We start from the raw sequence: 15,386 nt of genomic DNA, 5'->3' as shown, positions 1-15,386 counted from the left end.
ACTTTAAATCTTCAAGACCACCTTTAGATTGTTTTCATTATCAGGGCTACCATTTTAGCAGAGCATGCCTGGTTACTAGTGCTACCCCGATAAATGTTGGTAGAATACAGATATTAGTCCGTGATGTCAAGACAACTGAAGTAGTAGCAGAAGTAGGTGTGCTCTTGCAGTCTCCCCAGACTTCACTGAAGCAGATATCGCTGGATTGATAAAAAAATTGCCCTTTTACACAATTAGTCTCACTGTAAAGATCCTTGAAAAAGTTACATCTTGTTGAATGTTGTGTACTAGGTTTTAAGCAGTGTACTAAGTTCATTGTACTAAGTCTCATTGACCTGGAAAACTAATTTTATGTTGTATATGTCAATTTTCTCCATTTCCCCTTTGATAAAGGTTTGCATTTTGTTTTTTAAGTTTGTTTATGACATTTCAGCCTCTACTTTAACCCCACATACATGTCACAATCATTTATTTCACTCTCTGTAAAATTTTAATTTAAAAATGAAAATTTAGGTGCACTTTGCTTCTGATTTGCTCTCTATCATAATTCTTCACTGCGTTTATCTGCTGACCCTGTTTGATGAAATCACGGTTGCTGGACAGCTGGAAATCTTCTTGAATTTGGTGTCAGATTCAAACTGACTTCAGGAAGGGGGAAATCCATGTCACAGAGGTCTTTGTGGGAGCTTTCTTTGAGATCAATAGTGAACCCTGTCACTTTGTCACTGACCACAAAATCTGGGCCTTTGCTTTGTCAAATTTCAGGAACATTTTGGAAGTTGGGGGAAAAAAAACAACTCAGCATATTCTGCTCAATGATTCTATGCATCCATTTGAGAATTTGAGCCAGTAGATTAGAACATTTATCAGAGAATGCCAACATAATTGAGAAACACTGAAGTTTTTATCACAGTAAGAAGTCCATTGGCCCATTGTGTTTGTGCTGGCATTGCATGCAAAAGCTCATATCAATACTTTGCTAGTTCTGTATCTTCCTCTGCTTCATATACTTAGCTAATTATCCCTTTAAAGGTACAGTGGTTTCTGCCTCAACTGTTCCCTTTTGCAAATTATTTCCATGTTCCAACAACTTTCAGTGTAAAGAGAATTTTCTTACCCTCTCTCCTCAATCCCTTACTGATAATGACTCCTCAGCATTGAATCCCCAACTAGAGGAAATAGTCTTTCCCCACTCTATTAAATCCCTTCATAATTTCTAATTAATCTCCTCTTAACCTTCTCTGCTCTAGTGGAATTACTGCTAATATTCCAGCTCTGCCTTCGTAACTATACTTTCCCATGTCCATAGTGTATCTACACTAACTCTGTGATTTTAATGCTTTATTTTCTATACCGTGGTGCCAAAACTCCACTTGACAGCCTAATCAATGTTTTGTGAAAGTCCTAGTTTATTTTTGTGTTCTATTCCTCTATTGAAATGCAAAGGTTCAATCGACCATAATCAGGGAATTATGTGTTGGAACCCCCATGCCTCTCAATCCACAGCAGCTTTAATTTCTTGTCTTTGGGCATATATAATCTCCCATTTTTTTCCACACAAAATATATTATCTGGTTATTATTACATTGCAGTTAAGAGACCTCGTTACACAAATTGGCTGTGTGTGACCTATTTTGCAACAGTAACTAAATAAGTGCAAGCCTTTTTACTTCTATCCTTTTCTTGTTTCTACTTTTTAGTTTTATTACTTTCCACCTTATTTTAACTATCTACTTTTCTTTCTTCTTTCTACTTTCTTCTTTCTTTCACATCTTCTACTTTCCCATCATCAGCAAACTTTGAGAATATTTTCCATATAACCAAGTCAAATTTATCTTCATATACTGAGAACAAAATCTCCTGAGTTACACCACTTCTCTTGTCTGAGCAACTTCCATTTATCCAAATGCTTTGTTTCCCAGTCATTAACACTTCATTTTTTAATTTATTCATGGAATGTGTGCTGTGCTGGCTAGACCAGCATTCATTGACCATTCCTCGTTGCCCTTGAGAAGGTGATGGTGAGCTGCCTTCTTGAACCGCTGCAGCCCATGTGGTGTAGGTACATCCACAGTGCTGTTAGGAAGGGAGTTCCAGGATTTTGACCCAGCAACAGTTAAGGAAAAACAGAATTACCTGGAAAAACTCAGCAGGTCTGGTAGCATCGGCGGAGAAGAAAAGAGTTGACGTTTCGAGTCCTCATGACCCTTCGACAGAACTTGAGTTCGAGTCCAGGAAAGAGCTGAAATATAAGCTGGTTTAAGGTGTGTGTGTGGGGGGCGGAGAGACAGAGAGACAGAGAGGTGGGGGGGGGGGTGTGGTTGTAGGGACAAACAAGCAGTGATAGAAGCAGATCATCAAAAGATGTCAACGACAATAGTACAATAGAACACATAGGTGTTAAAGTTAAAGTTGGTGATATTATCTAAACGAATGTGCTAATTAAGAATGGATGGTAGGGCACTCAAGGTATAGCTCTAGTGGGGTTTTTTTTATAATGGAAATAGGTGGGAAAAGGAAAATCTTTATAATTTATTGGAAAAAAAAAGGAAGGGGGAAACAGAAAGGGGGTGGGGATGAGGGAGGGAGCTCACGACCTAAAGCTGTTGAATTCAATATTCAGTCCGGAAGGCAGTAAAGTCCCTAAGTCCCTAAGTCCCAGTTAAGGAATACCATTTGCCTGAATTTTTGTAACAAGTCCCTTGTGAGACATCTAATATGAAAAATATCTTGCAGCCAAACAAGAAAATTAGTAAGGTTCTCACAAGCTCATTTGGAGAACTTGAATCAGTAAGAAATAGGTAGGAGCACTCAAAAATAGGCATAGCAATATTCTTATGTTAGATAAGGACAAGGCAAATTTGCTCAATGCATATTTTGCTTAATTGCAAGAAAGCCTTTAAAGGTTATGCATGAGTAGAATGATAATAGATAATAGGGTTTGGGGATCTAAATATTGATAGATTTACAGGACCACAATGCTGAAATGAAATTAGTGAGGAAGTAGTGGGTAGGTAAATCCACACCTCACCTGTTATACTCCTAACTCTAAGATTTGACCTGAATCGGTCCAGGTGGAGAAAATGGTCAATGCTCAGAATTCTTCTTTTTAATAGTTTATTGTAACATTGATAAACTTATAAACACCAATACCCTGCTTCCCAGGTTAGAACAATATCATACTCTCAAATACTGTTCCTGTAGCTTCTGAACTACACTGCTAATGCTGCTAACCTTTGATTTGCTGCTTCTGAAAAGTTGCTGCTTCGGTTCCTACTATTCCATTTTAGTTGTCCCATTTTAGTTCATGCAATCCTTTATTAAACTTATTTTCTCAGAAGCTCTGTATGATGCAGTGTTGTCACTGCTGCCTGCTGCTGCTTTTGCTATTGCCTGCTTCTGCTGTTTCTGCTATATGCTACTACCACTAATCTTACCGCTAAACACACGTTTCTTAAAACTACCATAAAAAGCTTGCACCTTTGACAATGATTGCTGAAAATCTTTCCCCAAATCTGTGCCTTCTTACATATTGTAACAATCTCACATCCTGTTTCATGAATAGCCCATTAACATATGCAGATCTTTCGATGAGGAAAACCCTGGTCATCATATCATGTAGCTTTCTCTCTAGTCAAACAAGTTCTTGGAGATTAGTATTTCCAAGGAATGTGGGGACACATTCAGACATAGTGGTTCCATGAACTTGTAAGCCCGTAGCTATTATTTACAGTTCTATAGTTTTGGCCACAGGAGTTCAATCACAGAATCACACAGTTCAGAAGAGGTCCTTCAGCCCATCGAGTCTACACTGACACATGAGAAACACCTGACCTACCTACCTAATCCCATTTACCAGCACTTGGCCCATAGCCTTGAATGTTATGATGTGCCTAGTGCTCATCCAGGTACTTTTTAAAGGATGTGAGGCAACCCGCCTCCACCACCTTCCCAGGCAGTGCATTCCAGATCGTCACCACCCTCTGGATAAAGAAGTTTTTCCTCACATTCCCCCCTAAACCTCCTGCCCATCACTTTGAACTTATGTCCCCTCATGACTGACCCTTCAACTAAGGGGAACAGCTGCTCCCGATCCACCCTGTCCATGCCCCTCATAATCTTGTACACCTCGATCAGGACGCCACTCGGTCTTCTCTGCTCCAACGAAAACAACCCGTGTCTATCCAACCTCTCTTCGTAACTTAAATGTTTCATTCCAGGCAACATCCTGGTGAGTCTCCTCTGCACCCCCTCCAGTGCAATCACATCCTTCCTATAATGTGGTGACCAGAACTGCACACAGTACTTCAGCTGTGGCCTCACCAAGGTTCTATACAACTCCAACATGTCCTCCCTACTTTTGTAATCTATGCCTCGATTGATAAAGGCAAGTATCCCATATGCCCTTTTCACCACCCCACTAACATAGCCCTTTGCCTTCAGAAATCTATGGACACACACGCCAAGGTCCCTTTGTTCCTCAGAACTTCCTAGTGTCATACCGTTCATTGAATACTTCCTTGTCAAATTACTCCTTCCGAAGTGTATCACCTTACACCTTTCAGGGTTAAATTCCCTCTGCCACTTATCTGCCCATTTGACCATCCTGTCTATATCTTCATGTAGCCCAAGACACACAACCTCACTGTTAACCACCCGGCCAATCTTTGTGTCATCCGCAAACTTACAAATGCTACCTCCACATAGTCATCTATGTCGTTTATATAAATGACGAATAATAGGGGACCCAGCACACATCCCTGTGGTACACCATTCGACATGGACTTCCAGTCACTAAAGCAGCCTCTGTCATCACCCTCTGTCTCCTACAACTAAGCCAATTTTGAATCCACCTTATCAAAATTATCCTGTATCCCATGTGCATTTGCCTTCTTTACAAGTCTCCCATGTGGGACCTTGTCAAAGCCTTTGCTGAAATCCAAATAAACTACATCAACTGCACTACCCTCATCTACACACCTGGTCACCTCCTCAAAAAATTCAATCAAATTTGTTAGGCATGACCTCCTTCTGACAAAGCCATGCTGACAATCCCTGATCAAACCTTGCCTTCTCTCCTTCAGAATTTTCTCCAAAAGTTTCCCTACCACTGACGTGAGACTCACTGGCCTATAGTTCCCTGGCTTATCTCTACAACCCTTCTTAAAAAGCAGAACCACATTAGCTGTTCTCCAGTCTTCTGGCACCTCCCCCATTGCCAGAGAGGAGTTAAAAATGCGGATCAGAGCCCCTGCGATCTCCTCCCTTGCCTCCCTCAGCAGTCTGGGACACAAATCATCTGGACCTGGAGATTTGTTCACTTTTAAGCCTGCCAACACCTCCAATACCTTGTCACTCCCTATATCAATTGCCCAAGAACCTCGCAGTCTCTCTCCCCGAGTTCAGTACCTTCATCCTCATTCTTTTGAGCGAAGACAGATCTGAAGTATTCATTCAACTCTCTACTGATGTCCTCTGGCTCCACCCATAGATTGCCCCCTTGGTCCTTAATGGGCCCTACTCTTTCCCTGGTTACCCTCTTGCCTTTGATATACTTATAGAATACCTTGGGATTTTCTGTACTTTTACCAGTCAGAGCTTTCTCATACCCCCTCTTTGCTCTCCTAATTGCTTTTTAAAGCTCCACCTTGCACTTTCTGTACTCCACTAATGCCTCCACTGATTTGCTTCCCTTGTACCTGCTAAAAGCCTCAATGGTCAAGGCAAATCATTTAACTGGATAGACGCATGCCCTTTGTGTGGTCTGATGGCTTCATTAGCTGTCTCTTGACTAGTGTATTGAAAAAGTCAATTATTGTGTCTATGTCAGGATTTTAAGGTCCCATGGAATGGTAGGAGACAAAGTTTGGCAAATTCCTCAAAATTGTCCTTTACAAATAACATTTGCAGTACCTTTTTTTGGGCTTTTAAATATTGGCTTCTTTTAAACATTCTTCAGCATTTTTGCTGAAGGACCAACTACAGGCCTTGACCCCTAAGTGACTGACGTCTGATTCTTTAGATCATCTCTCACTTTTAAACCACTTCTCCTGTTTCCTGCTGAGCCAAGACCTCATACATTAACTATCGTTGTCAGCTTTTAAAGTTTTTTTTTGCTGAAGGACTGGCTAAAAGCTAATCATTACTTTTTCAAATTCACTAGAAAAAGAGCTGTACCAAAGGACTAGAGGGTGACAAATTTTAAATCTTGACTAAAAAAGAAGAAAAAGGAAAACGAGGAAAAAGAATAAACCAACAACGATTGAACAATTAGTTTTATGTCAATAGTAAGAAAATCATTAGAGGCCTTATTAGGGATAAAACAAAGTAATAGAATGGTGTGAACTGTTAAAAATAGTCCAGTTGGATTTGTGAAGGTAATTCATGTTGATTACACTGATAATTTTTTTGACAAGAACAGAGAATATAGTTGGAAGAATGTGCCAGACATAATTGATGTGAATTTCCAGAAGGCATTTGATATGATATTGTGCTACATAAGTAACCAGCGGGGAAAATGAGCGACATGGCACAGAAGAAAAAATAGCAGTATGGATGTAGAAATAGTTAAAAGGTGAGCAGCTTAGTATTTCAAATATCTAATTTCATAATCCATATGTTTTAGGGCTATCTTTTGGTTTGTTAGAGGCTGATAGTTTGGGACTGTATCTTTAAATTTAGGGTAAATGAAAGGGATCGTGTGGTCTGTTCTGGAATCTACTTGACTAAAATCTGGGTGGTAATTAGTAAGGATCAAAGGGAAGACTCAAATTGTATTACTCAAAGGGAGGTGAGACAATCATAGCTGTTGCTATGTGCACAATTAAAAGACTTCAAGTCTCCAGAAACCTATGAAGATTTTGCTGAGATCAAGATTGTAAATAGTTGTGCTGAAACCTGTTAGTTTGTTTCTAAGATGAAAGGGTGTTGTGGCCAGAGATAACCAAATTAACATTGCTACTTGGAGAAGAGTTAAGGTGTTCCCGTTGCCATGGAGAAGGGGATAGGTGAAGCCACTTTTGGGATTGAGTTACAGGCTTTCCTATAAAGAGAGGAATATCACAGACCAGAGGCATCCTGGGTCTTGTGTGATTTGCAGCTCACTGACTCAAGGGAGCAAAAGAGGTTAATATTAGCCAGTCCTTCACTTTAAGCAGAGAAAACACTAACTTTATCGTTCATTGCACAGAATGCAGGTAGGAGCTCACACTCAGTTGAAGACAGAGTTTGAGAGGGAAGAAGTGGCTGGAAGATTTACCTAACTTGGAGCAAGAGGAAGAAATTTACATTAACCCTCATTGTGAAAACTTGGAATCAGGCAAAGAAGCAAAACAGCAGTTGACCAGTATAATAGAGCTATTAGAAACCAGGGGCATTTCTCATTTTATGTTGAAGCTACTGTGCAAGAATTGTGATTGAAGATCAGGCTTCAGATAACAAAAGTTCTAGACCTTACAAGGTAGCTGTGGTAAAACCTGGAGTTAATCCCAAGTAAGTGGATAACCTTCAAGAACCCGACAAGTATCCAAAGACTTCCTGGTGGGGAGTCATGGTAGAAAGGAGATTGTGTTGGGGATTTTCGTTTAAAGTATATGTGGCTGTGTCTTATTATGCTTTTTGATGGAGAATATAAGTAATTACCGAAGACAGTCTTTATGTATTAGTTTTTGCTTTACTTGATTCTTATATAGCAAAATTAATTTCTTTTAAATAATGGAATTTTGTGGCTTTATTCTTTCTGCAAATATCTGGGTGTTTGATTTTCTTATTAAACATTAATGGTTGCTACGGGGATCATAACAAAAGGATGTGTAAGCATATGCTTCACAGATGAGGTAAATCCATTTGTAGATAAATCAAAGTCACAAGGGCATCCCGATGCAGGTACATACAGGGGGAAGTTAGAAGAAACCTTTTCACACACAGTTATAAGAATATGGAATGCTTTCTCAATATTTGGTGACTGATATTAAGCTGATTACAGCATGCATAAAGGGAATTGCTCAAAGAAAGTCTACAAAAGGATAAGAGGGAAAAGTAAGAAAGTAGGTCTATATGAATTGAAATAGCTCGAGGGGCCTACATTTCAGCACAGGCAAGGACTGTGGAATGGCTTCCTTCTGTGTTATAATTTCTATCAGCTTTCTTTCCAGGGGAAGGACAGCTGGAAGCTGGGTTGATGGGTTAGTGAATGCAAGTATGTTGGCAAGCATCAAGAAAATTAAGGCTAACTTTCCATTCACATTCAGATAATGGTGTCTTACCCAATAAGAATACAAAGCCAAAAATTTGCCATAACTACAAATCTTTTTATTCTGTACCCTTCAACCTGATGTGAACATCGAAGCCAAAATTTCTATAGTGAGAGAGGGTACATACACCTTGGGCCAATTGCCTGTGGAATTTTAGTGCAACACTGAACCTACTGGGTTTCTACCTTATTTATGATCTAGACCAAATTCTGATTTATGTGGGTGGTGAGTGCTCCACTCATTCTCCATGGGGCACACCTTGGAGCATTCTCTGACTACTATGAGAATTCTACTAAGTATGCCACCAAATAGGCCCAGCTCTGAGGAGCCATTGATTATGTATGGGCCATTGGAGGGACCCAGATTTTCCAAAAGAAATACTGCCCTTTTTCACCCTTAAGAACATTGGAAAAAAATGCAGCCTCACTTTTTTTTACATAGGATATGTGGCACAGAAACAGGCCATTCAGCCAACCAGTCCTTGCCGATATTATGCTACACTCTGAAACTCCTTCTATCTTTTCTACAGTTATGACCTCTATTCCCTTCTCCAGCATATGCTTGTCCAGTTTCCCCTTAAATGTGTCTGTACTATTCAATTCAACCATTCCATATTGTAAGAGCTGGGACCTGATTAGAATTTAGGGCTGCCAGTAGCTTTGGTCAATTTAACTTTGTATCCCAAATTCACTTTTTATAGGTCTTGCTGAGCTGTGTACAATCAAATGACGGAGCTAACCAGGCGTAGTGAATCAAAGTAGACTTTATTAAGCAAGAATGGTAATTATACTTAACAAAAGGCAGGTGATGTCTTTGTCTTTCTCCTGATACCTCAGGAGAGTCGTCGCCATAGCAGCGATGGTGATGATGTGACATTATGTCTTGAAACCTTTGATATTTAATTTGAGTTCTGAAAGTCCTTGTGTCATACTTCTACATTGCCAGTATTAACCTGAGCGTGAAATCACTTGCTTTCTCTCCTAACCTTTATGGCTCAAGTCACATAACCAGTAACTTAAAGCAGATAAAAGCGAAAAAACTGCGGATGCTAAGAACCCAAACAACTTAAAGTAGATGTTCATTCTTTGTACTCAATGCTATCTCTTGGTGTTGCAAGAATGAGAAGTGCAAATGGCATTCCCATAAAACTCATTCTTATCATAAAATATGGCTAGTTAGCCTTCTCAAACTGAGGACATAAATGGGGACTAGTCATGCATATTCTGAAAACTATTAGTACCAAGATTAAGCCATGTCGCTTAGGATAAAACAGGAAAAATAAGCAAAGAATTTGTTTTAAATGACTTACTCTGCACACTTAAATAATCAATATGTTAAAAAAACTATTCTAGTTAAAAGTTATATGTGTTGGCACTAGCCTTTATGACAAAAGGGAGGGATTCATGTTGAGATTTCTTAGAAGGCCTTGAGTGTGACTTTAAAACAAAGAGATGATGTTTGTGAGCAGTTTAGACAAGCAGTTCTTCACACAGTAGTGACTGCTTGAGTCTCACAGTTGCACATTGCTAGCAGCCTGATCAATTACCTCTCTTTCAGCAGGCAAGAACTTAAACTAGTCTATCTAAAGTGTGGTTAGTATAAAATACCAAAAATAGTTTATTACAGAAATCTTACAATATGGTACTGAGTTCCAAGTTCCTACCGCTCTTGGGAATTCAGAAGAAACTTCTTCACCCATATTGGAATTCTTGGTGACTATTTTAGATTGCCTCCAGTTCTGCTCTTCACCCACAAGATGAAATATTTCCTTTGCATCCGCTCTATCAAACCCTTTCATAATTTTGAAGATCTCTATCAGGTCACCCCTCAGCCTTTTATTTTTAAAGAGAGGAGACCTAGACTGTCAATCATTTCCTGATACATTTACCCACCTGTTTCTGTTATCATCGTTGTAAATCTTCCCTGTACCCTTTCCAGTGCCTCTTTATCGTTTTTGTAATATTGTGACCAGAATTGCACACAGTGCCTTAAGTGTGGCCTAACCAAGGTTCAATACAGGTTTAATATAGCTCCCTACTTTTCAATTTTATCCCTCTAGAAATAAAACCTTGTTCTTGTTTTGCTTTTCTTTTGGCTTTGCTAACCTGTGGCACAACTTTTAGTGATCGATGTATTTGTACCCTGAGATCCCTTGGTTCCTTTACCACCCCAGATGCTGCCTGTTGGAATTAAGGTAGCTGAGGGGAGTTATCCCTGGTGACTTCGTCAATATTTTCCAACATGGAAAAAGCAGATTTTCTGGTCATTATCTCATTGCTGTTTGTGGAAAGTTGTTGTGGGTAAATCGGCAGCTGTGTTCCCTACATTATACCAATGCCTACACTTTAAAAGTACTTCATGTTTTGAGACGTCTGATGGTCGTAAAAGACACTATGTAAATGCAAGTCTTTTTTTATTGCCACCAGTAGCACCACTGCAGGAGTAATTAGATCACCAGCCCTATTTAAGTGACTGCAGTTTGGGATGGGTTAAATCAAAGGTTTTCGGAGGTAGGTGGAATGTGGAGTTGAGGTCACAGTCAGAGCAGCCATTATCTTACTGAACGGAAGAACAGGCTCGACAGGCCAAAAGGTCTACTCCTGGACCTGGTTTGGGAATGCCAGATCACAGTGATGACCTGAAATCACTGAGCGTCCAATGGCAGAGGAGGGACTTCGATTTAAGCAATCTCTGATCCCCAACTATCCCTTATTTTCTTTACAGCAAACAATTCTGGTGATCGGCAGTGGGTCTGTTGGCTTTTGGAGTGAAGGAGGCAGGTTGACAATCCTTTGTCAGAAATCAGCTTCTATGATATTGTCACATTTATCCCCCATCCCTAGTTGCCCTAAGAAGGTAGCTGTGGGATGCCTTCTTGAGCCACTGCAGTCCTTGCAGTGATGGCACTCAGACAATAGTGATAGGTTAGAAATTCCAGTATCAATATGAAAGAACATGCTAGGATATTACCTGTTTTTGAAGTGAAGGTATTACTTCTAAATGAGGGAAGAGGTCATAGAGTCTTTACAGCACTGAAGGAGGCCATTAGGCCCATTGAGTCCATGCCAACTCTTTGTCCAGCAATACAGTCAGCCTCTTTCCCCTTCTATCCATGTAGCCCTGAGAGTTTGTTTCCCTCAAGTGCCTGCCCAATTTCCTTTTGAAATCATTGGTGGTCTTCATTTCCACCACCACCATTGGCAGAGGGTTCCAGATCATTGACATTCGCTGCTTAAAAAAGTACTCTCTTACATCCCCTTTATATCTCTTGCCTGAAACCTTAAATTTGTGTCCTCCAATCCTTGTGTTATCAACTAATGGGAACAACTTTTCTTTTTTACCTTATTTAAACCCACCATAATCCTTGCTTTGTACTCTTATACCTCCATTGCTAAAGTCCAGGATCCTGTATACCTTTTTAAACACTTTTTCAACCTGCCCTATCACCTTCAATGATTAGTGTACATATACCTCCAGGTCTCTCTGTACCTGCAGCCCCTTTAGAATTGTGCCCTTTTATTTTAAGTTTTATATTTTTTTGCCTTGCTATTCCTACAAAATGTAACACTACAAATTTTATCTGTTTTGTTGTGTGGTAGATGCTTAGATGGGGTTTTGGGGATTGTCTTGTCTCCTAAAATATGCTGCTTACGTCTGTAGTTTCTTAACCATAACCATTTATTTACAGTGAGTATTTACACATTTAGACCTCTACACGAGATTAGAGCTTCTCCTCTTCTAGATATCTCTTACTTCTTAGTCATGTGATCTGACATCATTATTTCATCAGCATCATCTATGCTTCTGATGTTAACCCTTTACACCTCCCATCAAGTCTCTATCCCAATCATATTTATATTCCGCTACATCTCCCCCCAAAGAGTCAGACTTCACAGGATTAGCCTCCGAGGTGCCTTGACCAACCTCCCTGATCTTGTCCTGTTCTATTATGATTGAGGATATTCAGTGCTGACCCTCCGGTTGGTGTGAGTGACCTTCCCCTGGGCGGCTGCAGAGTTGTAGTAAGTCTTTCTTCTTCTTCAGGATCTGAGTAGCAAGCCCCAAGTTTCGATAGGCTTTCTTTCCAAGGATATTAAGGCACTGCGGTTTCTTTTTATGATACCCTGGCCTGCATCAATGCTGTACAATCTTGGTTGTGGAGCTTTTTCAATGATTGTACCTCCTTCTGTTGGTCTCAGATTCATGGGGCAGAATTTTCTGTTTGATGTGTGGGGGGGCGGTCCCGCATGTCTGCATGTAAAATGACTTGCGGTGACGTTGAGCGAGTGTCTCGATGTCACCGTGCACCATCGCAATATTTCGCTGGACAGGCGCGCAATGAAGTCCGCGCGTGCCCGCCATTAATTAATGGACCACTTAAAGCCCTTTAGTGTTCAATCGACACCAATTTTTTGGTGCCCGTGCGATCATCAGGTCGGTGCACGGCACAACGGGCAGGCGGATAGGAGACATTTGTATTAATCTTATCCATGGGCGGGATAAGAGGGCTCAGTGGGGTCATGAATCTGGCCTGTGAAGTATTTATTGTTGAAAGCTTTTCAAACTTGCCTGTGTGATCTGCGGTACTTCAGAACGCATCCCAGCTGCTTTGTCTGGACTCTTAACCTTCAGGTCACCTTTCTGCACTGAGGAATCTTTTCTGGGTCTGCAGGTTTCAGGAAGCCTTCCCTTAACTTGGGTATGGGAGCTGATTTGTCCACTGAAGGCAGCTCCTCTGAGGAGGTAGGGAGGGCTAGAAAGGGGAGGAGGCCAGGAATGCACATTCAGCCTCCAGGGGAGCCACCTATGGGAGGACAGGCACAGGCACAAGGGGACCAGAGCCAAGAGATAGTCGAAGGCGGGAGGGGCCACAGAAGACGTCACTATCCTCCTGCCAGGGTATACAGGCAGGGAAGCAGTTACCTCAATATGTCTGAGGTGCAGTGCTGATGGAGGCTCTGTGTCTCAAGCGGGACAGTGAACTATATCTGTCAGATGATTGGGCCTGAGATATCCCCTAACCCCATGCCAGTGGCTCTGAAGGTCACAGCTGCCCTCAACTTCTATGCCTCTGGCTCCTTCCAGGGGTCGGTGGATGATCTTTGTGGTGTCTCCCAATCAGCTGTCCACACTTCTGTCAAGCAGATAACAGACGCTCTGTTCAGACGGGCATTGACCTTCATCCACTTCCATTGGGATCAGGCAAGCCAGACACAGCGAACCAGAGGCTTCTTGGCCATTGCTGGCTTCCCCCACATCCAGGGTGCTATAGACTGCACACATGTGGCCATCAAGGTGCCAGCAGGTGAGCCCGGTGCCTTTGTCAACAGGAAGGGCTTCCACTCCATGAACGTGCAGAAAGTGTGTGATCACAGGATACAGATCCTGTAAGTTTGTGCAAGGTACCCAGGCAGCTCCCATGACACTTACATCCTCAGACACTCCCAGGTGCCGGGGCTCTTCAGTGATCCGGCCCGACTTGATGGATGGCTGCTGGGTGACAAGGGCTATCCCTTCAGAAGCTGGCTCATGACGCCTCTCTGCCATCCAATATCAGAAGCTGAGCAGCGGTACAATAGGAGACACGCCTCCGCAAGGGCTGTGGTGGGAAGAGCCATTGGTCTTCTCAAGATGTTCTTCCAGTGCCTGGACTGCTCAGGGGGCGCTCTCCAGTACCCCCCAGATCATGTCTCGGTGATAGTGTTTGCAAGCTGCACTCTCCACAATCTTGCACTGGAAAGGGGGGATGCAGTGGATGATGAAGACATCGATGCAGTGGCTGTGGCTGCACCCGATGAGTCCAGCAGAGATTCCAAGAATGAATGCGCACAGGGAAATGCTGAGGGGGTAGATGCTGACCTGGGACTACTCCAGGGAGACAGGGACACCCGGGATGCTTTAATCCAAGCCTGGGCTGCCACCTCGATACTTGACACCGAAGTGCAAAATCTGCTAGGTCAGCAGCACTAACCAAGGGCCTTGTAAATAAAGCTGAATGTTCAACAAATCACTCATTACACTTTTGCCTACTATGTACATGCAGAAGAAACGAGGCACCCTCAGCCATGGTCACACACCTGTATTTAATGTGTGAAGCAAAGGAACTTATCGAAAAGAGAAAAAAATAGTGTTAACAATGACAAAGAAATCATAAGGACCTCATCTTGGGCCAACACAAAAGCACCAGTGAAAAACCCATGGTGTACCTAAGGTGCATTATGCTTTTGTTTATGGGTGCTATGTCTTGATGCTATGTCTTGATGCTGCCCCATCGCTGGGATTGGTATCTGAGTCAGCCTGCTGACTCTGCTGTCCTGTTGGCCTCGATGACTTTAGCGTTCGTCCTCTGGACTGTGGAGCCTGTGCTGGGCCCGCCTGGAAGGGAGCTGCCAGTTCCACAGCTGGTATCTCCCCAGTCATCGCAGCCTCAATGGATGAAATGGTCACTGGGAGAGGGGTGGAGGAGCTGCCACCCTCATCTGGAGCTCCCTGAGAGGACCCTGCAGAGAAGACAGGTAGCAGCTGTGCCGATGCTTCGGACCTCCCTGCTCACTGTGGATGGATGGGCAACGAGTTGGGAAGCTTAATGCCCAAACCATCTCCCACACTGGCAGTGACCAGTTGAGGTCATTGCTGATGTGAGGGCTTGCTGGTCAGAGCACATCCCCAGGAAGCTCCACGAGAGTGGCCACTTTCTCCGTGGAGGACACTTGGCGCTTGGAGATGAGGCCCATTGCTTCGGCAAGCGTCTGCGTAGACTTCTCCACCGCGGAGACCAAGCCAAGCATAGCCTCATGAATCAACCCCAGATGCTCCCGCACACCCGGCCGCATTTCCTGCACCTGCTGTGTCGCAGATGACTCCAGAGGCACATCATCAGGCACCAACTGAACATGTGCCTGGGCCCCTGCAGTCCTCCGAATGCTGACGCCACGAGCACTCTCTGACTCTGCCAGCTCCTCCAGAGAGTGTGAAGTGCTGCCAGCACTGTGCCCCGGGACACTAACCGATGTTCTAACTCCCACCGAGGTGCTAGTATCTGCGCTGGTGCCTGCCTCGCAGAAATGATGTGATGCTGGTGAGACTTCAGGGCCCTCAGGTGTGAGAGGCGGCATCTGCTGCTCCTCCTCCCAC

The 15,386-nt window shown here is 42.7% G+C and overlaps 1 protein-coding gene across 3 annotated transcripts in view; it reads left to right on the top strand.

Moving 5' to 3' along the window:
* Positions 1–15,386, top strand: part of prex2 (phosphatidylinositol-3,4,5-trisphosphate-dependent Rac exchange factor 2) — a 775,268-nt gene that overhangs the window by 227,588 nt on the left and 532,294 nt on the right. The window lies entirely within an intron of this gene.

The sequence above is a fragment of the Carcharodon carcharias genome, chromosome 6, assembly GCF_017639515.1.
Source record: "Carcharodon carcharias isolate sCarCar2 chromosome 6, sCarCar2.pri, whole genome shotgun sequence".
In the NCBI taxonomy this organism is placed as follows: Eukaryota; Metazoa; Chordata; class Chondrichthyes; order Lamniformes; family Lamnidae; genus Carcharodon; species Carcharodon carcharias.
This window is presented reverse-complemented; position numbering and strand designations above follow the sequence as displayed.